Source organism: Rattus norvegicus, chromosome 9 (assembly GCF_021556685.1).
Source record: "Rattus norvegicus strain SHRSP/BbbUtx chromosome 9, alternate assembly SHRSP_T2T, whole genome shotgun sequence".
Taxonomy (NCBI): domain Eukaryota; kingdom Metazoa; phylum Chordata; class Mammalia; order Rodentia; family Muridae; genus Rattus; species Rattus norvegicus.
In genome coordinates this window covers 13,034,670-13,060,120 of record NC_141542.1, presented here as the reverse complement: position 1 = coordinate 13,060,120, position 25,451 = coordinate 13,034,670, and the positions used below count along the sequence as shown (strand labels likewise).

The window sequence follows — 25,451 nt, the reverse complement described above, 5'->3', positions numbered from 1 at the left end:
TTAGGTTGAGATTGAAGAGTTTTTGTGGAGCAGTTGTTGGAAAGATGGGATGGGCAGAGAATAGAAACTTCAGAAGAAGACCAACAGAAGCAACTGACCTGGACCCTTGGAAGCTTCCTGAGAAGTAACAACCAAGCAAAGAGCAAGCATGGGCTAGACCTAAGCCTTGTGCAAATACGTGGATGATCTGCAGCTTGGTCTTCATGGGAGTCCCCCAACAACTGGAGTGAGGGCTGCTTCTGAACCTTTTGCCTGCCTGTACATACCATTCACACGTAACTGGGGCACCTAGTCTGGCATCAGTGGGAGACCATACGCCTAGTACTGCAGAGACTTTATGTACCAGGGTTTGGTGATACCCAGGGAGGGACTCCCTCTGCTCAGAGAAGAGAGTGAAGGGAAAGTGGGGGGAGGAACAGTGTAAGGGGGGTGTGGAGCTAATGTTGGGTTGTAAAGTGAATAAATAATGAAAAAAACAAGGCAATTACTTAGCTATAGTTCAGATGTAATATTTCATTTACTTTATTCATTCTTTGCTCCAAAAGTAATAGTTAAAATTACCAGTGGGTAAATTATCTTGCACTTACTAAACTAACATTATATGTTTTACAATTTTGAACAACTTTACAAGTTACTGTTATTTTCAATTCTGAATAGAAATGTAAACTCCAAGCAAGACAAAGCCAGTAGAGGCTTAAGTTCATCACCAACAAGTTTCAACAATTTACCCCAAATTTACTGTTAACAGTACCTGGCTGAAGACACAAGCTGCGCCTTAAATACGCTGGAGCGACTCTGGGATGTTATGAACTTAACCTTGAAAGGAAGAAGGTATACGAACTTCTATTTGGTTTGGATTGTAAGAACAGACAAATTACTTACAGAAACTGAATTACTTCAATACACATGTGAAGACATAGAAGAAAACAATAAAAATTTACAATCCAATCAGGATATAAACATCTTTTATATCATAGAAGTTGTCAATTATCTATGCACATATAGTTAGATTTTAGTAGTAACCAAACAGTTGCTTCTAAGTTCAACAAAATTACAGATGTTTTTCAGCATTTTATAGCCACATCGTTGGGAATGGGTTGTTGAGCTTCCTTTCACTTTAATGAGTATCTGGGATAAGCAAGTTATAAAGACAAAAGCTTTATTTTAGCTTTTGCTTTTGGAATTTACATTCCATGGTCAGATGGACAGAATATCATCATGGAATTAAATGACAGAGCAAAACTGCCCACCTCATATTATTGAATTTTTCATGGCCAAGAAACAAGGGAAAGAAAAAGCAAGGGTCAGGAGCACTCATTCTCTTCTAGGTCACAGTCCAGGTTCGTAGCTTCCACCCACTAAGTTCTACCACACATTCTAATGGCTCTTGCTGGCACTAACACATGCTGTGCCCACGTCCTCGACATTTAGGAGAAAGTGTACATTTGAGTGATTGAAAGGAAATGTCATTCTAGCTCATGCTAGGTACCCTGAGCTCACATATATATCCTGCTCATGCCACAGGCTGCTCCTGCTGATCTCAGCTTAGCAGTGCTGACGTCTGCAACTAAAGTGACAGGGTAAGTGCTGAGACCCAAAACATGTTTGCCTTTCTGTCTTCTGAGCCATCATTCAGTCGTGCAACATGCTGTGTTCTCCATATTGCCTGGTTACTGGGAGTAAAAGGATGCCCAAGACATGGAGCGAGTGGGAGGTGGAAGGAAGTATGCTGGCAAGCAAATGCAGATGGACTCTGCTAAAGTGGGCAAAAGTACAAGCTGTTCCTCAGAAGCGATGACAGGAGATCAAAACTCAACTGGCTCCACACTGAGCATCAAGCCTCCATTCTGCTCTTGTCCAGACACAATTTGTGCTTCCAAAGGCCACCTTCATGTCTTCTGTCTGTTTCCTTTATGACCTAGAAGTAGGATTCCCTTTACTAAGACTTGGATTTCTGACATCTCCTTGAAGTTCTTCCCTCACTTTCCTCCCACAGAACCTGCTCCCTTAAACACATTGCAACAAGTTGCAACATGTTGACTCTTCCCATTGTAATCAGGCAAAACAGACTGAACAGGAAGGACTTTAGGATTTCATGTACTTTAATTTAGATGATCACTATTGATGTGTGTTTCAGAGTTAGTATCCTGGTTATACCTTCTAGAAGAATGTCATCATAAAATGTATACTACTAGAGTTTTATTTATGTGTTTATTTACTAGCTCGTTAAGCTGTGTTACTGATTTGTACTGAAGAGTGGAGGAAGTATATACTAAACATGATGCTTTTATGAATGGTAATGTGATGTTAGTTATCACAGAGTAGGAGCCACAATCCTTGGCCTTTACAGGTTGCTTTCAGAGCTTCCTTTGGCTGAATTGAGGCTTGCAGACAGACTCCTGTCTTAGATGTCCTTCTTGATCAGAGTTCCATGCAGAAGTTTAGAGAGGTTCCGCCCATCTTTTGCTTATAGATTTCATCAAACCTGTCATTCTGAGCTACAGTAAAGTGGTTTTTCCAATCACCCACAGTTCCTGAAATACAAAGCCCAGACAAGAACATCAGTCTCTGATTGACAGACTTTGTGTCCCTGACTGGAGGGTGGAGGGACCACAATGGAGCTGTCATAACAGGAATCTAATTCCACATCACCTTACTTCTCCTGTCTGAAAAGGACCCCTATTTGTCTTTGGGAGGGGCACCAGCTTCTAAATTAAGTGGTTGATTAATTCAAGGTGATCTGGCTTACATATACTAGATAGTCATAGTTATAAAAATGAACAAATAGTAGACATATAATCATACCAGAGGAGCTTAAAATGTTATAATGGCCAAAGACCCTGGACATAATAAAATACATATTGTGATATTCCATCTATACATGATCTAAAAGCAAGCTAAATCAACCTATAGTGAAAAATGAGAACATTTTTCTCTGTAGGAAGTGACTGCAGGCAAAAGATATCACACGAAATTGCTCAAGGTGATGAAATTCATTGCTTCTTTGATTCAGATGCTAATTGAATAGTTTTATTGGTTTAGAAAATTTATTGAAGTGTAGAGTTAATTTCTGTGAATTGATTTTATGAAGAGTACATCTTTGGAATTCCTATGATTCTTGTGGAAATTATGCAATTTGATGAACAGAAATGTTCATTGTAGCATTGATCCTATAATGTAAACATAGTATTTATAGTTTCTAAAATTAGAGAAATGATTGGAAAAGTAATAGTATGTCTATAACACATGTACAAACATGTACAAACAGTGATGTTTGAGATCTGTGTTTCTTTCTCTGGAGAGATAGCTCTTATTCATTATATACAAAAGTGTATAATATAACCACAGTTTATATTGTAATTAACAGATTAATGTCATGGTATCTGTATTTGTGTTTTTATGGCCAAAGCAAGCAAAGAAACAAACGCAAGTGAATCCAAAGAAGAGTGGACATGGATGGGCTGGGAAAAAGCTACTTGTCAAATTCTCACCAGGGATTAATAAAGAAAAGAGATAGAACAGTTTGATTTGTTTCAGGGCCTGAACACTTGGTATACTGCAAGAGGAGTGGAATGAATTAATTCATGTGCTAAAAGGAAGACAAAAGATGTTCTGGAGAAATGTGTAAACCTCAGTGCTGGTTGCACTGCTGTGGGAAAAAATGCATGTGTCAATGAGACAGTGGGATGGGTTTCATTCTGTACCTAACATTTGGAAAGTGGGTTTACTGAGGATCTGTATGAAATCATCAAACTATTGAGTTTTAAAAAGTTATTGAGTATACTAACTTTTAAAAAAAACGTTTTCCTCTTAAAAGTGAATCATGAGGGACAATCAGATTTTTTTTTCTTTCAAAATCTAGGAAGCATTAAGGGCCTGGGTCTCAGTAATACATGCTGAAAGTCCTGAAAGTGTCATGAGTCATGATTTGGAGACAGAATCAAACTAGATGTCAGCTCTGATGAGTCTAACCGCAGGCAGGGATCCCAAGGAGGTGTGCACCAAGGGTAGCTCTGGTCTTAGTTATCTGTAAGACTTGCTTTGTAGAGCTTCTTGTACACTAGGAACAAATCTCTAGCTTTCTTAGAATCACAATATGTGGATTGGAGAGGGACTGGCTCAGAATTAGAGATAAATAAGCCCCACAGACCTTTTCTCATGAAAGGGGAAATGGACTGGTCCAGGACAGACTTGGGGACTGTAGAACGATTTGTCATAGGATTCTCTTTCATTTTCTCAAACGATGTCTCCAGGACTATTTTATCCACGACCTCTTCATCCAAATTCTTGCCCATGAACTGCATTACCTTCTGGATTTCACGCTTTGGGTCCTGTGAGTGAGGGTGCATTGAGTTGGACTGGAAAAGAGTTTTCACACTATCACATTTTTCCAGACATCCCTGTCAGAACCACATTCCTAAAGCAGCTTCCCTGTCCCTGGAGCTGAAGCAGTGATTTACTTACCCTCTTCATATCTTCATAGAAGAGAAAGAGAATCTGGTATCTGTCTCAAATTTCCCACCATCCTTTCACATGGTCAAACCAAGATCCCCAACTTACTGTGAAAAACAAGAATTGTTTTCATGGACACAAACCTTCCAAATCAGGAAAGTTTGACTTTCCTTTTTCTTTCTTTCTTTTTTTCTTTTTTCTGGCTTCAGGTACATCAGAGAAGAAAAAATTCTCTATTAGATATTTCCAGGGTCACTGAGCTGCTCAATTCTGAGGTCACGTAGTTTCTATCAGTATTGGAGGTTTTGCTTTAATATGAGAATTAAAGTGGCTTCATGTTGATTATGCACAATCACTTGCACCCTCATATTATAACAGGGTCACACAGGCTGAGGAAAGTCTATAGGCCAGGAATCCCTGAATAAAGGCCTTTAAATAGGAGGCACAGGAAACTCTGGGGGACTGTCAGGGGTTGTTCTCTCAGCTCAGCCTAATCGGGGTAAAACCACAGAGGGACAATGCATTTTTATTTACCTTTTCCATTGATGAAGGTTTCAAAATACTCATTCCAGGTGCCTGGATCGGGGAGCACCTGGCTCATCCTGTAGAAGTGGTAGTAGGAAACCATGCAGTCTTTGGCATTTCGAGCCACATAAAGGAACTTTGGAGAAGAAGAGAGGTGAGTTAAAGGAACATGAACATGAAAAGTTCTGGGTTCTCACTCTGGCTGAGTCCTCTTGGGGAATGCTCAACTCTCCTGCCCTGGCACCAAGACTCAGCCTAGAGCAATGTCACCAATTATGGTACTCCCAGCCCAGCCCTAACTCATTGAAATTTATCTCAGTTCTTGATTTCCCTTTTGTTATCAGGGGCAAACTCTTCCTCTAGATACTCTGAATCAACTACAGAGCCACTGAGCCTTCCAGAAACCTCAGCCTGATTTCTGGGAAAGCAATCACTCCACCTGGTGTTTCGATGTGGAGCAGCACCATGGATCCTACTTGCTATGAGCACAAACTTTCTTCCATGATGGTCACTTTCAAAACTGTGTGTTTCTACACAGAATAAACAAATGCCAGGTGCGTTTGAATAAGGACCCTTTTGGGAGACTTTTTCACCTTGCTAGAGATCTAACCCATGTTTCCTCCAAATCCAAATGCTTCTGCGCTCCAATGGAAAGAATTTTCTAAAGTTTCAGTTTATTTATTTATTTATTTATTTATTTATTTATTTATTTATTGATTCTTGCACTTTGTACTCAGGTTGTCTTTCACCTCAGTATTCACTGACGTTTTATGAATTTCTTCTTTCCTTTTCATGGATGTGGCTTCCAGTCACAACACAGGACTCTCACCTTTCCTCAGTCCTCATTCATCCCCTTTCCAAGTTCTTACATTTCTCTATCCAGATGCACACAGTCTGAGAGTTAGGCTACTTCTGGTTCTTAACATTCAGTGTTTTATATATAAATCATTAAATATGCATAATATTTATAATGTATATGATATATAATATATATGTGTATATACAATTATAAAACACCATTTCTTTATTTGATGATTTGACTCAAAGTCACACCTTCTTTCCTTATGTCATTTACGATACAATGATCTATTTTATACAGCATTAACATTTTTTTATTTTTGCATACAACAGGTTTGTCAGAAGTTTTTGGGGGCCAACTCTGACTCTTCTTTGGCAGACACCCTTATGAAGCTCTCTTCCCTTATGTATGTTGTGTGTATGTATGTATGTATGTATGTATGTATGTATCTATGTATGTATGTATGTTGCAATGTATGATCATGATCACAGTGGTAATCTGGGGGTCTGCACTGAGATGACTCTTCAGAAAAGATCATGTGTATTTCTGTTGAGTATACTCTTGTTTTTGGTACTGGGGTCATCTTAGCTGACTTGTATGAGCTTGTAGTGTCCTGAACAGGGCAAAAAGCGGGAATTAATCTTTAAAACCTTTGAGGGGTGACAAAAGACTATCCAGAAACTACCCATGGTCTCCTTTACGACCCACAATGTACATTATATTGGTAAATTGCCTTCTGTTGTTTGAACTCACTGACAAGCTGTTTCCAGAAGTTGGGTTACTCTACACACATTTCAACACCAAGCATGTAGTTCTAAGTGTTCTCAAGATCCCTTATCTGGGGAGAGACTATTCCACTAACTCTGTTACAAGGAGGGGAGAGAACAGTAAATTGCTTCTGTTACTGAGATCATCTGGAAGTTGAACTATTTCCTACAGGTGAAACTTTGTTTAGCCCACTGGGAAAGAGATGCTAGATCAGATCTTGGAAATCTTAGCCATAGAGAGAAACCTCAGTGTGAAACTCCAGCTGATGCTTAAACTTCCTCAGTTTCTTGAAAATGGTGTGAGCACAGGATCTCCTGATGTTATCTCTTTCCTACCAGTCCTTTACTTGGAGGAATACTCTGCTCAGCCTGGGTATTTTATGAGTAAACTGACTGGCTATCCCAATGGAGATTCATCAGTAGTTTTTGCTAGATGTTTGTGAGTCCTCCCCTTGTAATATTATCTTTCTACTGTGATTTGTTCCTTGACCTGGAAGCCGTGCCCAGGGACACACTATGCTCTGCCTGGGAATCTCAGTGCTGGGAACACAAAGTGTCAGATTCAAGAGGGCTTGTCCAGGCAATTTCTGCTTGAGGACCTGATTTGTTGTTTGTCTGTCTGTCTATCTCTCTAACTCCATCCTTTCATCTGCAGGCTGCTTGCTATTTATTTTTCTTTGGCTTGTTTTATATACTTAATAACCTCACTCATTCAAAACTGAAAATATACCCATTGAAGACTATTCTCTGTACCACAGAGCTCAACTCCTCCACCTACATATACATTGAAGATGATGACCCATGATACCAAAGCTCTCTCCTCATTCTCTTATCTCCTTGTGTTCATGTTCTGTTTCAATCCCTGTGCAAACATTAAAGCTAATGTTGCTGAATTATCCAGGGGATCAAATACCACTGCACAGGTCCATGATAATTCTGCTTTTCTTAATTTTATTTCAGTTTTATTTTTTGTAACTTGGGAATTTCCTCAGCTTATTTGATCTCAGATAATATCAAGAGGTATTCCTCAGTGATTTCATGATAGCTGGTCCCAGTAATGCCAGGAATAGAATTGGCATTCCTCACCCACCTTTACAGACAATACACAGTCATTTGATTGTAGGAGCTCCAACAATATTTCTGCTATCTAGAAATACTTTAGTCCTTTCAAAACAATCCTTAAAGCTTAAATTATGCGATGGTTTTATTTATATTGATGCGTTGCCTGCTTCTATGATCATGACCCATGTGCAAGCAGTACCCATCCAAACCAGAAGAGGGCATCATATCCCCTAGTACTGAAGTTTCAGACAGTTGTGAGCTAATATCTGAACCTCTGTCCTCTGGAAGAACAGTCAATGCTCTTAAGCACTGAGCCCATTTCTCCAGTCACTTTTTATCTTTCTTTCACTATTTCCATTTAAAAAAGAAAAAGATTATTCTTAGAAAAGCCATTGCCTCATCCTTGAATCTCAGCTCCACTCACTGCACGATTACTGTACCCTTGGCATACTCCTTGGTATACCCATGGTATACTCCTACCATGGTCCAACACCCTCAATGTGTCAGGAACACAATAGACAAGACATTGGGACACATGACATAATCCTAGAAAGATTGACAGCAGCCTGGAGGCTTCTGAGGCTCCATCCAAGCCTCCTTTGCAGCTCCACTGGGATTTACCCTTTGAACATCAGTCCTTTGCACTTGATCTGCTCAGTCTTCTTTGTGCTCCACTCCATAAGCCCTCCTATAGCCTACAGCCTATGGTTCCCGTTCCCCACTCCCAGTCTGCTTCACTGAAGAACACATGATCCCCAGTATCTCAGTCTGCCCTCGGCCTTCACATCACATTTGAAAGCCTCTGGGGAACCACTCTACTAAATCTAGCATGGTGTTTGACTTTACTGCACAGTATGAGGTCTCAGAGGTACAGCGTACTGCTAAGGAAGCTATACTCACTCAGGCTGTGAGGCCTGAGGCCCTGGGCTCCCTGCTCCAGTCCGGATAGGAACTGCTACTGTCTTACCTTACAGTTGTTTGTCCAGAAAGACGGTGGCAGCAGCTGAGTGGGAAGATGGGTCCTTAATATCCTTGGAGCTGGCATCGCATTGGCTTTGTCCACACCTGTAACACAATTCAGGAGATGATTGCACAGTCTGCTCAGCACATGAGAACAACCACTCCAGGCTGCCCACTCTCTCCCTACTTATTCAATATAGTTCTTGAAGTTCTAGCCAGAGCAATCAGACAACAAAAGGAGATCAAGGGGATACAGATCAGAAAAGAAGAAGTCAAAATATCACTATTTGCAGATGATATGATAGTTTATTTAAGTGATCCCAAAAGTTCCACCAGAGAACTACTAAAGCTGATAAACAACTTCAGCAAAGTGGCTGGGTATAAAATTAACTCAAATAAATCAGTAGCCTTCCTCTACACAAAAGAGAAACAAGCTGAGAAAGAAATTAGGGAAACGACACCCTTCATAATAGACCCAAATAATATAAAGTACCTCGGTGTGACTTTAACCAAGCAAGTAAAAGATCTGTACAATAAGAACTTCAAGACACTGAAGAAAGAAATTGAAGAAGACCTCAGAAGATGGAAAGATCTCCCATGCTCATGGATTGGCAGGATTAATATTGTAAAAATGGCCATTTTACCAAAAGTGATCTACAGATTCAATGCAATCCCCATCAAAATACCAATCCAATTCTTCAAAGAGTTAGACAGAACAATATGCAAATTCATCTGGGATAACAAAAAACCCAGGATAGCTAAAACTATCCTCAACAATAAAAGGACTTCAGGGGGAATCACTGTCCCTGAACTCAAGCAGTATTACAGAGCAATAGTGATAAAAACTGCATGGTATTGGTACAGAGACAGACAGATAGAACAATGGAACAGAATTGAAGACCCACAAATGAACCCACACACCTATGGGCATTTGATTTTTGACAAAGGAGCCAAAAACATCAAATGGAAAAAAGACAGCATTTTCAGCAAATGGTGCTGCTTCAACTAGAGGTCAACATGTAGAAGAATGCAGATCGATCCATGCTTATCACCCTGTACGAAGCTTAAGTCCAAGTGGATCAAGGACCTCCACATCAAACCAGACACACTCAAACTAATAGAAGAAAAACTAGGGAAGCATCTGGAACACATGGGCACTGGAAAAAATTTCCTTAACAAAACACCAATGGCTTACGCTCTAAGATCAAGAATCGACAAATGGGATCTCAAAAAACTTCAAAGCTTCTCTAAGGCAAAGGACACTGTGGTTAGGACAAAACGGCAACCAACAGATTGGGAAAAGATCTTTACCAATCCTACAACAGATAGAGGCCTTATATCCAAAATATACAAAGAACTCAAGAAGTTAGACCGCAGGGAAACAAATAACCCTATTAAAAAATGGGGTTCAGAGCTAAACAAAGAATTCACAGCTGAGGAATGCCGAATGGCTAAGAAACACCTAAAGAAATGTTCAACATCTCTAGTCATAAGGGAAATGCAAATCAAAACAACCATGAGATTTCACCTCACACCAGTGCGATTGGCTAAGATCAAAAACTCAGGTGACAGCAGATGCTGGCGAGGATGTGGAGAAAGAGGAACACTCCTCCATTGTTGGTGGGATTGCAGACTGGTAAAACCATTCTGGAAATCAGTCTGGAGGTTCCTCAGAAAATTGGACATTGAACTGCCTGAGGATCCAGCTATACCTCTCTTGGGCATATACCCAAAAGATGCCTCAACATATAAAAGAGACACGTGCTCCACTATGTTCATCGCAGCCTTATTTATAATAGCCAGAAAATGGAAAGAACCCAGATGCCCTTCAACAGAGGAATGGATACAGAAAATTTGGTAGATCTACACAATGGAATATTACTCAGCTATCAAAAACGAGTTTATGAAATTCGTAGGCAAATGGTTGGAACTGGAAAATATCATCCTGAGTGAGCTAACCCAATCACAGAAAGACATACATGGTATGCACTCATTGATAAGTGGCTATTAGCCCAAATGCTTGAATTACCCTAGATCCCTAGAACAAACGAAACTCAAGACGGATGATCAAAATGTGAATGCTTCACTCCTTCTTTAAATGAGGAAAAAGAATACCCTTGGCAGGGAAGGGAGAGGCAAAGATTAAAACAGAGACTGAAGGAACACCCATTCAGAGCCTGCCCCACATGTGGCCCATACATATACAGCCACCCAATTAGACAAGATGGATGAAGCAAAGAAGTGCAGACCGACAGGAGCCGGATGTAGATCGCTCCTGAGAGACACAGCCAGAATACAGCAAATACAGAGGCGAATGCCAGCAGCAAACCACTGAACTGAGAATAGGTCCCCTATTGAAGGAATCAGAGAAAGAACTGGAAGAGCTTGAAGGGGCTCGAGACCCCAAAAGTACAACAATGCCAAGCAACCAGAGCTTCCAGGGACTAAGCCACTACCTAAAGACTATACATGGACTGACCCTGGACTCTGACCCCATAGGTAGCAATGAATATCCTAGTAAGAGCACCAGTGGAAGGGGAAGCCCTGGGTCCTGCTAAGACTGAACCCCCAGTGAACTAGTCTATGGGGGGAGGGCGGCAATGGGGGGAGGGTTGGGAGGGGAACACCCATAAGGAAGGGGAGAGGGGAGGGGGATGTTTGCCCGGAAACCGGGAAAGGGAATAACACTCGAAATGTATATAAGAAATACTCAAGTTAATAAAAAAAAAAAATGGGATTCAGAGCTAAACAAAGAATTCACAGCTGAGGAATGCCGAATGGCTGAGAAACACCTAAAGAAATGTTCAACATCTTTAGTCATAAGGGAAATGCAAATCAAAACAACCCTGAGATTTCACCTCACACCAGTGAGAATGGCTAAGATCAAAAACTCAGGTGACAGCAGATGCTGGCGAGGATGTGGAGAAAGAGGAACACTCCTCCATTGTTGGTGGGATTGCATACTGGTACAACCATTCTGGAAATCAGTCTGGAGGATCCTCAGAAAATTGGACATTGAACTGCCTGAGGATCCAGCTATACCTCTCTTGGGCATATACCCAAAAGATGCCGCCCCAACATATAAAACAGACACGTGCTCCACTATGTTCATTGCAGCCTTATTTATAATAGTCAGAAGCTGGAAAGAACCCAGATGCCCTTCAACAGAGGAATGGATACAGAAAATGTGGTACATCTACACAATGGAATATTACTCAGCTATCAAAAACAACGAGTTTATGAAATTCGTAGGCAAATGGTTGGAACTGGAAAATATCCTGAGTGAGCTAACCCAATCACAGAAAGACATACATGGTATGCACTCATTGATAAGTGGCTATTAGCCCAAATGCTTGAATTACCCTAGATGCCTAGAACAAATGAAACTCAAGATGGATGATCAAAATGTGAATGCTTCACTCCTTCTTTAAAAGGGGAACAAGAATACCCTTGGCAGGGAAGAGAGAGGCAAAGATTAAAACAGAGACTGAAGGAACACCCATTCAGAGCCTGCCCCACATGTGGCCCATACATATACAGCCACCCAATTAGACAAGATGGATGAAGCACAGAAGTGCAGGCTGACAGGAGCCGGATGTAGATCGCTCCTGAGAGACACAGCCAGAAAAAAAAAAAAGAAAATTTAGATGCCCAAACTACCAGACCCAAGGAGAACAGAAAGCCACTAATGACAACACATCCCACACCTGTGTAGCATGTTCAACTTAAATAGATGTGTCCCACACACATCACTGGAGTTCTACATTCCTACCCTGGGATTATTCCTCCTCCTCCTCCTCCTCCTCCTCCTCCTCCTCCTCCTTCTCCTCCTCGTCCTCCTCCTCCTCCTCCTCCTTTTGCTTCTGTATAGGAATTAGTCAGCCTGAGTTCATGAAACCCCCCAATTTCTCTGAGACCTATAAGAATGGACTTCCCACATTTTACCATGTTGCTTGGATTCTCATCAGTGCCCTTTCATGCTGCTGTCTATCTGTATGACCATGGGGTTAACAATTCTCCTAACAAGACTTACATCTCTAAGGAAACTCCTCTTAGTGTCCCTCTCAGCACCCAAACCTGAAGTCTCTTATTGGAACCTCAAGGAATTCACTCTATCATTTTGAGGATAATGACCTGGAAGCCAAGAATAACCAAATTTGTCCTTTTGAGCCAGAGCTGATCAGAAACAGTGAGCAGACTCTTTTCACCTCCCTTCCTGTCATATCAAAAACATCTCTCTGGTTCTGTGCAGTGATGTTTCTTCTATTACATCCTTTCTGATACATGGTTTGTGATGTTTGCACTTCTATTTACAACTCTTGTAGGGACTTTCTCTGTGAATCTTTGAGATAAACTGGAGTAAGATGAAATAAAGATATTGCAGACTGTCCCTAAGGTCTTTCCTTTAATCTAGCAATCAGGCTCTTCAAATAATGGCAGTGGAGAGGTTAGGGGATTAGTCCTGCATTGCTTCAAAGATTGCATGAAATCATTCCGTTAGGCGGCACATTTGAATCTGGACTGTGATCCCCAGAAAATGGTAAAGATTCTCTTATATGAATAATCGGAAAACCTGTCAAACAAGGAACAGAGATACTTTTAAAAAACTAGAATTGTGACTGATAATAAGTGGCATTTAACTATAAACATACAGCGGGAGGGCATGGTGTAAACTTACGTTCCACCTTACTTCTATGATATGAGGTCTGGAAGGTAACAAGGTATAATGCTTACTTTCCATTGTCAACTTGACTGGACTATGAACTGTATCTCTGGGTGTGTATATCCATAATGCGGTTTCCAGAAAGGTTCACCCACAGATTGGCAGCCCAATGGGAAATTAAACTAAATAGAAAAAAGGTGAGCAACACATTAGCATCTGTCTCTGCTTCTAACTATAGACTAATTGTGATGAGCTTCATGACAGATTCATAATGTGTCCTGAAATTTGAACATCAAGCTTAAAAGCCCTAAAATGCTGTAAGCAAAGCTTCACAGACAATTCTGGGGAAAATTTGGAAGAGCGCAGTGCCAAAAGAGTAGAGAATGGAGGCCCACTCATGAGGTTGCAGAACTGCTCTATGGAGAGATGGGCTGGAGGTTATTATATTATATTTTGGTGAAGAGTCTGGCCACTTATTGCTCTTGAACTAAGAACTTGAGGAAGGTTGATTTCACAACAATAAGGGATTATGTTTAGCAAGAAAATCTCAAGACTAGAAACTATGTATGAAAAGAAAAATGTTCAGTTAACGTCACGGGAAAAATAGCTTTTTAATTGAACAAAGTAATTGCCTCCTCGTGTGTGTGTGTGTGTGTGTGTGTGTGCATATGTATGTATGTGCATGTGTATGTGTGTGTATTAATATGCCTGTGTATGTGTGTGCATGTGTGTGTATGTTTGTGTGCATGTATATATGTGTATGTGTGTATATGTGTGTATGTGTGTGTGCATGCATGTGTTTGTGTGCGTGTGTGTGTGTTTTGAATCATAAGACACTGTCCAGAAACCACTTGGTTATGAAAGGTAAAGTACTGAAAGCAGATGGCTGTGAGCTGCTGATGAGTAGAGTTCTGTTCCTTCCTCTATTCTGCAGTTACACATGACCAGAGCAAAGGTATAATGAGAACATTAGGCAGAATTTTGCCTTCATATGCATCTATCTTCCTTGCTGATTCACATTTGGTAGAAATACAGAAAAAAATGGATCTGGAAGGGGTGGCATATACACTTAACCCAACACTCAGGAGGCAGAAGAGGAGAATCTCAGTGAGCTCAAGGACAGCCTAATATACAGCATGATGCTGTTCCAAATAGCAACTAGGGGGAGGGAGAGAGACAGGATAGGAAAGAAAAAGAGAAGATGAAGGGACAAGGACAGAGATTAGACAGGAGAGGAACATATATGGAATCAGGGTCTCTTACCTGATGGTTGGGGTGGCCGAGCCCACTCAATAAAAGGGTGTCGGTGTTGAATGATGGTCCTCTGGCACTTCTCTACATCCCCATTCTGCTCAATCATGTCGACAATTTCTTGAATCCATGTTGTCCCTGGGAAGACCATAAAGATTGAGTTAGAAGATTATTCTTCAAACATACTAATGAACGGGTGTGGATGCAGATGTTGGCTTTACCTTCTGTTCTAACCAGGATCTTGTTAGCTATAGAAGAAATACTTTGGATCTCTGGGAAAGGTAAAAGAGTAGAGACAAATCTCACCTCTTCCCAAGAAAAATGAATGGTACAAGAGACTAAGCTTCAAGATCCCAGGGATAAGACATGTGAAGTAGCACCCATTGTGGGACAAAAAGAGCCAGCTTCTCATTGTAGGTAGTTCTAACTTAGGTGAGAAGTTCAGATAGCTCAGAGGATGAGGCTGGGGCTACTACTCTACCAGGTTACCTGATTTAGGGTAAGTACAGATGAGGAGGTCATCTGGCTTCGCCTTGAAGGTCTGAATCTGACTCCAGTTGTCGACAGTTGGAGCCTGCAGTGGGATCCCTGCGACCTCTTTCAGTTTTGTCTGTCTGCTCAATTCTGGGGCCAGGGCCATGATGTCTCAGGGAAGAAGGTTTAGTCCCTGTGAGAAAAGATCAGAATGGAATTATTAAAGTACTGTGATAAAGCATACACAACATGAAAATGACTCTTAAGTATCATAAGTGGATGGCTCAGTGGCATTAATAATATTCCTGCTGTTCTTTGTCTACCATCACCTTGAATCTCCTGAAAACATTTTACTTTTCTAGATGGAAGCTAGGAGCCCACTGCTGCTAAATCTCAGTGCCTGGCTACCACTATTTTCCTTTTTATCTCCTTAAACTCTAGATGCTTTAGACTAAGTTCATTTTGTCCTCTTGTGAATAGCTAATTTATTTAGTTGAATATTCTTAAGGATCGGCTGTATTGTGGCATGTCATCAGATTTTCTTCCCAATTAATGCTAACTTTTATTGCATGCCTGCTTGTAGTGTGGTTTGTTTATCCATTTCTTTGTCCATGGGCACTTGGAGTGCCTCCTTTCAACTATTGTACAATAAAAAATGTACAAATATCTAAGCTTCTACATTCATATTTTTGGGTTCATAACTCAATGCAGATATGCCATATAGTATGTTCTCATTTTTGAGAAATTGTCATAGAACTTTCCTACAGTGGCTGTATCATTTAAGAACTCTACCAGTAGTATATAGTACTCTCTAATCACTGACATGTATCTCCCTTAAATCTCCATCCCAATAGATTTGTTTTGCTTTTCCTTCATGACTACTAATGAATATCTTCTCATGCACTTACAGTCTACTTTATGTCTTTTTTTTTTCAGAAAGAGACACATTGTTCCACTGTTTGTTGGTGGTTGCTATACCTAGAAACTTACAAATATATGAATAGAAGGGATGAATGATCTTCTAATACTCAAGAGTAAGTGGCTATTTGAGTTTCAAAGCACATCTATCACTGCTGCTCAGAGGGATAGCAAGGTAATGTTCAGTGACTGCTACAATAGTGAGCACCACTATTTTATTTATTATAAGCAACTTGTTTTTAGTTCTTATATAATTTGAGGCCTAGAACATTAGAGGGAAAGAATATTTATGGAAAGTGTAACAGTGAATAATTGCTAGTAATTGTGTAAAGAAAACTACAATGAGTGAGAGAAACAAAGACTGTCCAGGCTGGCCAGACCAAATATCAGGATGACAGGTTCCCAGAGAAAGCTGAGTTCTCTGGAATGGATGCAGTGCTTTTAGAAAATGAAGACCCAGTTGTACTTGAAAACATTTCCAATATAAGCAGCAGCTACAGTTGTAGTATGGCAGAGAGGGTGTACTTCCCATAAAACTCTGAGATGTGATATAATCAGCTTCAGCAGAGGAAGATAAAGTATTGCCATCTCCCCTTTCTTTTCTTTTAAGGTAAGAGTAGATAGGGTCTCTACATATCCCAGGATTGCCCATTGCTCATTCTGTAGCCTTGAATGTACAATCCTCCTGCTCCAGTCTCCTTGGTTCTGAAGTGGCAAGTGTAAGCTCACTCACTTGGTTTGGAGCACTGACATTTCTAACATACCTTCTATGTTAGGTCCTTCCCTAAATTCCCCCTTCACTTTTAATCCACATCACAGGTTTAGCATAAGTAATATTCATTCCTCTAAACATAAGAAGGCTTACAAGATTCTAAATCAATGGTTTGATAAAGACCTCAGCTAGTATCTGTCTACTAATCTCATAAAACTTCTTTAAAAATTGCTTCTAAGTTACAAGTGTCCATGAAATTTAAGATGCCCATGCAATAAGTCCATATTCACAAAGAAAACTAATACAGAAATTGTTACTACTTAATGTATTTTTGTCCTTTTCTTTTTTTTTCTTTGAGCCAATTGGTAAGATATAATTGCCCACCTAAAATACAAAGCCCAGTACCATCCATCCCTTAGGAACATTAATAACAATCTGTAAATACACAGAGTGAGATCTTTACATCAGCGTCCATTGTCCTGCCAGCGCTTCTCTCTCTCTCCCTCTCCTCTTCTCTTTCTGTTCCAGTCTCCTCCTCTTCCTTCAAACTTCTCTCCCACCCATCCTTCCTTCTCCAATGACAGGCCTCCTTCTATCCTGTACCTACCCCTCACCTGTATTTTACAAATTCAATGGGGAGAAGTTTCTACTGAAGTCACCTGATTCCTGAGTACATGACTAGACAGCTGTTCTTGGGGCAGTGGAGTTAGCATCAAAATACAGATAACTCCAGGGCAAACCACAACATTTATCCCTTTTTGTCCAGTTAAAAAGCCTTTTCACTTATATATAAATTGAGTACAATTATTACCATTCTAAAATTTATAAAGCATATGATATACTCAACACACAGTCCATCACTTGTTTAGTTAAACAGAACATTTAGTTATCCATTCCAGCTTAAGAAAGGCTTAAAATCTATATTATATCTTGGCTAGCTTGTATAGTATAGATAACTATACAAAAAATATGTATTTTCAGAGTTAAACAGCCTGATAGGCTATGAGACTGTAATCAGTCTTCAACCCCACCAGAAATCTTTGAATGACCAAATATCTATTAAGATGGGAAGCCTAATATGGCCTCCAGAACTGAGAGGTTGTAGAGACAAATCTCTACTAGCACATTCCCCTGTTGGCAACATGAGAGCACAAGTCTGCAAGTCTACAGTGTCCTTTTCAAATGTAAATTTAGGTATTCAATATAACAGTTCCCAAACACATTCTCATTTTGAACTCCAATAGAACTTTGGTGGTGGATATGGGAGTTCTCTAAGTATAATGATGATGCAGTTCCCACTACCAGCTCATAGACAAAAGGGAATAGATTTCACGGCCTTTAGAAGCTGAGGATAAATTGGAGGCAGCATCCTCAGTCCTTTACCTGCACAACAGAACAGAAGGCTGATGTTCAGCAGATGAACTGAGGAGGGATGCTTTCCCCTAGCCTCTTGGTGTGCAAAACTTCATTTCACCCAGCCGCTGTAATCTGCTCAAACTTCTGACCAAAAACAGTTAAAACAATCAGTAGGCTATGATGGCAAGCAATATGAGGGAAGCTAGCAGAAAGAGTGTGACTTTGAGGCCAGTCTAGGTTATAGTAATACTGTTTCAAAGCACTAAACCTGTGAGTCTGGAATGCCATGCAACCAAGGGAGCCAATCCAGAGCAAGAGTAAGTTTGATGTGTCGAAGCCTTGAAAATCTCATCCTGACACCAGCAGGAGTAGGACTGTTTTCCTCCTTGCTCTGGGTGTGCATTCCCCGTGCACATAAACCCTATGATCCCCACTTTTGCAACCCTTGAGGTAGTCATGGCAAAATTAGAGATTAACCTTCCTCTTTCCCTGTAAGGATATGTTCAGGAATCAAATAGTCCTCCACAGGTAAAGGAACATTCCCAACATATGAACACCAGCCAGTAATATACCCTCACTATGGAAACTCCTACCTACACACCAAGGTTTATATATACCCCTTAATACCCCCAATAAGAGAGAGCTATTTCACTGAAAACCATCACTAAAGAAGGCTATTTATCCCTTTGCATTCACTCCGACTGACACCCTGTGAAATCCACCTACCAGAATAAACTTTGTTCTTTTCAGTCCTACTCAGTGCACAATGGTACCTGGATACCTCAAGGGCAGAAGCAGACCTAGGCTGGCACAAAACAAAATAAGAATAAAGGAAAAAGTTTGAGTTAATTAATTCATCCTTTGTATTTCTAAACAAAATTGCAAGTATCCCTCTGCCTCTCCCTCTGCCTCTGCCTCTGCCTCTGCCTCTGCCTCTGCCTCTGCCTCTGCCTCTGCCTCTGCCTCTGCCTCTGTCTCTGCCTCTGCCTCTGCCACTGCCTCTGCCTCTGCCTCTGCCTCTGCCTCTGCCTCTGCCTCTGCCTCTGCCTCCAAAATGCTGCGATTCCAGATACGTACTACCACATCTTGTTGCATCATTTTAAATTGCTCAATTTGTGAGCAACAGCAAACTATTTGCATAAACTAATAATGCAATATCATTGGTGAATATGATGGACTGAACTGTGTGCCTCCACATTCACATGTTGAGCTCTAATCTTCTTACTTTAAAATGTGACAGTTTGAGACAGGGCCCTGAAGATGTCATTAAGTTGAGATGAGGCTCCAATTCTATCATACTAGGGTTCTTCTTAGAAGAGATTTAGACATACAGAGAAATACCAAGGGATGTACACAGGGAACAACATGTGTGGACATAGTAAAAGAAGGCCCCCTGCAAGCAGAGGAAAAGGCCTTGAGAAACCATACTGACAGACACCTTGATCTGGGACTTTTTTTTAGGAATTTTTTTTAAAACTGAGCAGAATAGCATGATCAGTTAAAGCTCAGAGACCTGCTGTTTCATTGAACATTGGAAAATAAAGAAAATTATGCATTTCTCTTAGTGTTTCTTTGTTACTTGACCAAACAAGTAACTGAATTTAAATAAGTTTAAAATTATGACCTGGAGGTAAGGACTGAAAATCTTCAGTTGACAGAGACCAGCTCATTAATAGAGTCTGTGTGGTATAAAGGTAGATTTGAGGGCTGAGTGAGGCCATGGAAGTATGTACAGTGAGTCAGGTGGGGGCTGATGTGTAGTTCTGTAGTAAAGGTTTGCCCAGTGTGCACCATGCCCAGCTTGACAATGTTGGGGAGGAATAGAGGTTTCTGAATGCCTTATCTTACAGTGATACAAAAGCCACAGACACCCAGCTGAAATCAGATTCTCAAGTTTGAATGTGTTCCCAGAATTGGAGTTGATGTGTGCACAAACCTCACTTCTGCTGCTGAGCAGAAGCAGAGATCACAGGGGAAGAACTGAAAGCAGCTTCCTGTGCTACTGAGCACCAGTGCCTCGCAGACTGGGTACATCAAATACTGAGAATGACACTTTCTACTTCTGATAACCTCATAGAAGGTCAAGGAGCACACAGGTAGAAATACACCTGCCATCTGACAGCCCACAGCATGCAGGCTAGAAGAGAAAAAGAGTGCTTCCTTGGGCTTCTACTTATAGGTGGTCTCAGCTGTGGTCACTGCTATTTTTAGAGTAAGGCAGATAGACGCACAGACTTTCCCAGGCAGGCTCCTTTTCGTCCTCTGAGGCCAGGTCCCTGTGGCCTCCTTTGTGAAACAATCTCTAGTCTTTTCCATAGAGTTAACCTTTCATCTTGTTTTCTGAGACAGGTCCTCACACTGTCCTCCAGACACGATTTGAAATCATAACTGTCCTCCACCCTGAGCTGCAAGAGGATCTAAATTTACATTAGAACTTTCAGGATCTTATGCCACAGTGCTATGGTTACTTGCTTATATAAGTAACTTCCCTAAGCAGGAGACCTGGTCCAGTTCCTTTTATAGGCCTAGCTTGAATGGTGTCCAAAGACTTAGATGAAAGAGGGTCCAGTGTGGTGAAGAAAGAGTCATAGCCAGAGCAGTGTAGCTGGCTGACAGGAGGGGAGTCTTTCTGAGGGAAAAGTACAGTATGCACAAAGAGATGGTATTGTGGAAAGGTGTCTGCATGAATTTCTAAGTTGAACACAGCCAATGTTAGCTTCAGATTTTTTTCTCATTATTTTTCTTAGGTTTCTTAAGTCTTAGGATCTTTCTGACTTGAGTTACACCACTTACACATTAGCACCTGTATGTCTGAGAACTAAGAACATACACCAACAAGTTATGCCAAATGTTTTAGATAAGCTTTGTTCTTACCTTCAAACTCTAGTTGTCAGCAATCTAAAAGCTGGACTCCCCAGTGTTCGGTAAGTATAAAGGTACATTTAGAGGAAGGAGGAAAGTATTTCTGGTATAGGGCAAGCACAGATGCTCAAATTCTACTATGCCAAATGTACCCAACCTTTAGCAATCAATCTCAAATGCTCTGCAATCAACGAGATCAGCTAGAGCTTTAATCAACAGAGTCACGACTACAAGAAACAAACTTTGGCATCTGGCCAATGAGGAAGTAAGTCTCACTGTTTAGTGATCACTGGTCTATAAATCTCCACTACCTTAAGTACTTTCAGACTCAAGGCTGTTTAGAGAAATGCACAGAGGCAAACACACTGCTCCTCCCTCTCTAAGACCACCTGGTTCCCCACTATGTGCAGGCCCTGACTTTGTTGCAGAGTTCCCATGCTACTTGGTCTTCTTCCTCTCCAGTCTGATAGAGTTTAAACTGGGAAAAACAAGAGTATAGCCATGCTTATGTTCAACACGAAAAATAACTCAAAAGCTGACACATTCAGCCTTTTGCTCAAAGCACCCTGTGCCTAGATGAGTGCAGCCCTTATAAAGTTACTCAAACCCGGCACATGAGGCTTACATACATGACCTCATTTACCTTTTAAGACTCGTGATGCTAAGGTGTGCCAAACTAAAAAAATTATTAACCACCAGGATTCACTAAGTAAACTAATTCCCAATCTCCCCTTGACTGTGATAAAAAGAAGCTTAAAACCTGAGTGAGTTTAAAAAGACATTTCAGAACACGAGTCTAAAGAATCTTTGTTTTTCTTCTACCACAAGAGCTAGTCTTAGTTACTTGGGTCCTGTTCTGTTGGCAAGTAAACAGACTTGGGTTCAGTAATGGAGAAACTAAAATACTGGCTACATGGTCTCAGGTACCCAGTGGGACCTTCTTAGAGATTTCTTTTCTATATCTATAAAATGTGAGTCACGCTAATTACCTCCAATCAGTACTGTTAGATTAAAAACATGGAACCAGGGCTCTGAGGTTGGAGTGGGTGGGTAGGAGAGGGAGCATGCTCATAGAAGCAGGGGGAGGAGGTATGGGAGAGAGGGAAAGGGGATAACCTTTGGAATGTAAATACATAAAATATCCAAGAAAAATAAAATTTAAAAAGAAATAGAGAGAGAAAGACAGACCCAACACAGACTAAATAGTTACAAATGCTGGCTTTTTCCCTTTCTTTCCAGAATATATTCATTGATACACACATATGAAGAAAGGACAGAACAAAAGTCTAGACGAAGAAACTATGTATATATTTATTTATACTCACATCATCCCATGATATATATATGTACATATATATATATACATACATATATACTTGCATGAAGAAGGCAAATTATGTTCCTTGATGTTGTTCTTGGCTACCTAAGATCAAACTGAGCTTACTAGATATCTTCTGGCAACTTCCAAAGTTGCTTTAGCCAGGAAATTAAAGCTTAACTCATCTTTTGATACTGTAATTCCTCCATGGCTGATATGTCTTCTACCACCTCCTTTCAAAAAAAGAGGTTTTCTTTGTTGACTCGCAAGTCACAATTGCCCTGTAGCAGAAGTCCCTGTGTCCTAGTATCTGTGTGGAGATATCCTACACTGCATGCAACTATTTTCACACTCAATGTGTCACTTTAGACTCTTTATCCCATATCAGAGTGATATTATTAATTGAACAGCTATGTATTGAGGGTGAATGTAAAGGAGATAAATCAATAGGTTCTAACAACCTGGCATATGTATTCAGTGAGCATTGATTACAACTGATTCCTTCATGGTCACAGTGATGAACTAAAGTGACACTCACCCCTCCAACAGCTCTATTTACTTCCTCTACCACACAACAAACTGTGGGCCACCAACCAGACGCCAATAAATGAGAGAGCAGAAATGGTATACAGCTTTCGACAGTTGAAACAAGCAGCTATAAGCCAGGGGAAAAGATGGTAAAAGTCCTCAAATATTCAGTCACTCCTGACAGCCCATTGATCAAGTAAGGGGCCTCTAGAAAAGAAAATCTGTAAATATTTATAACCATAACTGCACTAAACACAATTTCATAAAACAAATACTGTCTATTAGATCTAAATCTATAGATTAATCACCACAATGACATTGGATGACTTTAGTACCCAATTATCAAAAACTGAGAGGTTGTCCAGACTCAAACTAAACAGAGAAACATTGGAACTGAATGAAATCATAACGCAAAAGGACAAAATATATCTTATAGCACATCTACCTAAACATTAAAATTATACTTTCTCCTCAACGAGACAAAGAAATCTCTCCAATATTCACCATATATTAGAACAAAGAGCAACTTTCAACAAACACAGGAAAATTGAAATAACTTCCTGCATTCTATCTGAACACAATGATATATTACAGCTTTGAATGCTTAATGAAAAACTAATCGAGACATCAGTAATCAATAACGTAATGATACATCCAAAAGCCTTGAGCAAACCAAACCCCAAACCAGTAGATGAAAAGAGGTCAAAAGTTAATGAAATGGAAGCAAAAAAGTTTCCAAAGAATCCATTAAATTAAAAGTTATGTTTGAATATATTTTGGCAAACTCTATGTTAATCTAAGAAAAGTAAAAAGAACTCACATATAGAAAGCCCTGAATGAAAGCCTAAGTGCATGTGTGTTTTTACAGACCCAAATAATAAAATGAGAAATGAAAAAGGAAATATTATAACATATAAATGTAATTAAGAAAATTATAAGAACCTATTTTAAAAGTCTCTTTTCCACTAATCTGAAATGTCTGAAAGAAACAGATGAATTTCTAGAAACACTTGACATATCAAAATTAAACCAAGAAAAAACAAGTGAGCTAAACAGATCCATAAATTAGTGATGAGACTGAAGAAAATAATAAAAATAATATATGTCCCAAATAACCAGTGCCAAAGATCAGATGGACTCACTGCAGAATTTTAGCACAAGTTCAGAGAAGAACTATCCAATTGCTATGGAAACGACTCCACAAAATAGAAAAAGAGTGTATGAGCCAGCAGATATAGAGGACAGCTATAAAATGTTGGCTTCTGGAAATGAAACAGCTGGTGCAAGAATCAGAGCTGATGTGGTTACCTGTATAACACCTGTACAAGATCATCAAGCCAATTAATTACCCTGTAGTAGAAAGTCCTGTGTCCTGGTGTCTCTTTGGGGATGTCATACACTGCATGCAACTATTTCACACTTGAAATGGCTTACAAGAATTGGTAAATCCAATCACAGGACCCATGCCCTCTTCTGGCTTCTGTGGACACAGGTAAAGCACTCAAACATAAAAGAAAATTACTCTAAACAACTTCTTTTAAAGAAAAATAACATTTTTCTTGTTAGCCAACATCATTTGAAATTTGCCCTTGTCAATTGAAGAGCCAACAATCCCATTCATTTTTCAAAGTGTGTAATCTATTTTCTTACATTTTCGGTTGTTAGCCTAGCTTTTAATGGCTGAGCCATCTCTTCAGCCTAACAGCATATTTTCTATTCAGTGTTTAATGGCATTTCATTTAAAGGACTAAGTAAAGTCAGTGCTATATGCTATCTTTAATTACTTACAGTTAGTGTTTAAGCACAAGCAGTATGGGTCTGTAAGATGTTAAGCAGAACAGATGCACCGTCTTCCTTTTCTGACAGTCTCTTCTGAAGGTCCTCCTTCAGACTAGTAAATTCCCTGATCCAAGGTTAACTGGCAGCACAGGAATCCACCCACTTTGACCCCATCCTGGAGGCACAAGAACATCTTGGCATGAATGCTGTGGCTTTCTTCAGGAAATCACTCCTCAGTGTTGCCATATTGTATTATGATTAATAAGTTTACTTTTGATAGTATTGGCCATATATATGTTTAAAATCAGGGTTGGACTTTTGTCCTCTAGAGGAAAGAGCATGCAGGCTGAATTAATTCTCAATGTGGGAGGAAAGTGACAGAAACATTCTTCTTGAGGGCCTCTGTTCAAGGGAAGGAGAACAGTGCACTACACTTATGTCTTTTGAGACTTTAGGGGGATATTGGTGATGGCTAGTAGCTTCTGGAAACATGTTCTAGTTAGAAAGCCAAAAGGTTCTATGAACAGGTAATAGGAGGCTTTGAATTCTATAAAAAGATGGAAAGAAATACTGATATTGTTCTAGTAACTAGTGATGATGGCCATTTATTCATTAAATATTGGTTGATTACTAGGAACTGTATCAGACATGGAGGAGTGTGCAAAGAAAGAAGTGTTAAAAATCTTAAGATTTTTAAAACTTGGTACTGCATGTGTAGTTACTGCTCTCAAAATCTTAAGAGAAATGGCCCAAAACTCCTGGGTTGAGTATATAGCCCTATCTCCTGCTTCTCTAAAAGACAGTGGAATTCTGGAGACAGGTAAGATAAAAGAATGTGCAATAGGACAATGTGCTCCCTTGGTTCTGTCCATTCAGATGCACTTACTGGCTGGTAAACATGGTTATCCTGAAAACCTTCAGTGGTGGCACCCTCTACATAGCAGGGTCTTAGTTTGATTTCTCTTCCTATTACAAAATAGCCTAGACTAGGTAATTTATCAAGAAGTGAAGAATAGAGAACCTTG

General features: G+C 40.1%; 1 pseudogene across 1 annotated transcript; it reads right to left on the bottom strand.

The window, feature by feature from the left end:
* Nucleotides 1-488: 488 nt before the first annotated feature.
* LOC148003322 (sulfotransferase 1C2-like) lies at nt 489-20,983 on the bottom strand (annotated as a pseudogene). The gene is made up of 9 exons (XR_015628976.1): nt 20,814-20,983; nt 18,666-18,739; nt 14,969-15,146; nt 14,492-14,617; nt 8,573-8,670; nt 4,987-5,113; nt 4,465-4,559; nt 4,151-4,331; nt 489-2,534 (listed from the first exon to the last, which is right to left on the bottom strand). The product of XR_015628976.1 is annotated as a sulfotransferase 1C2-like (transcript).
* Between the last annotated feature and the right edge of the window lie 4,468 nt (nt 20,984-25,451).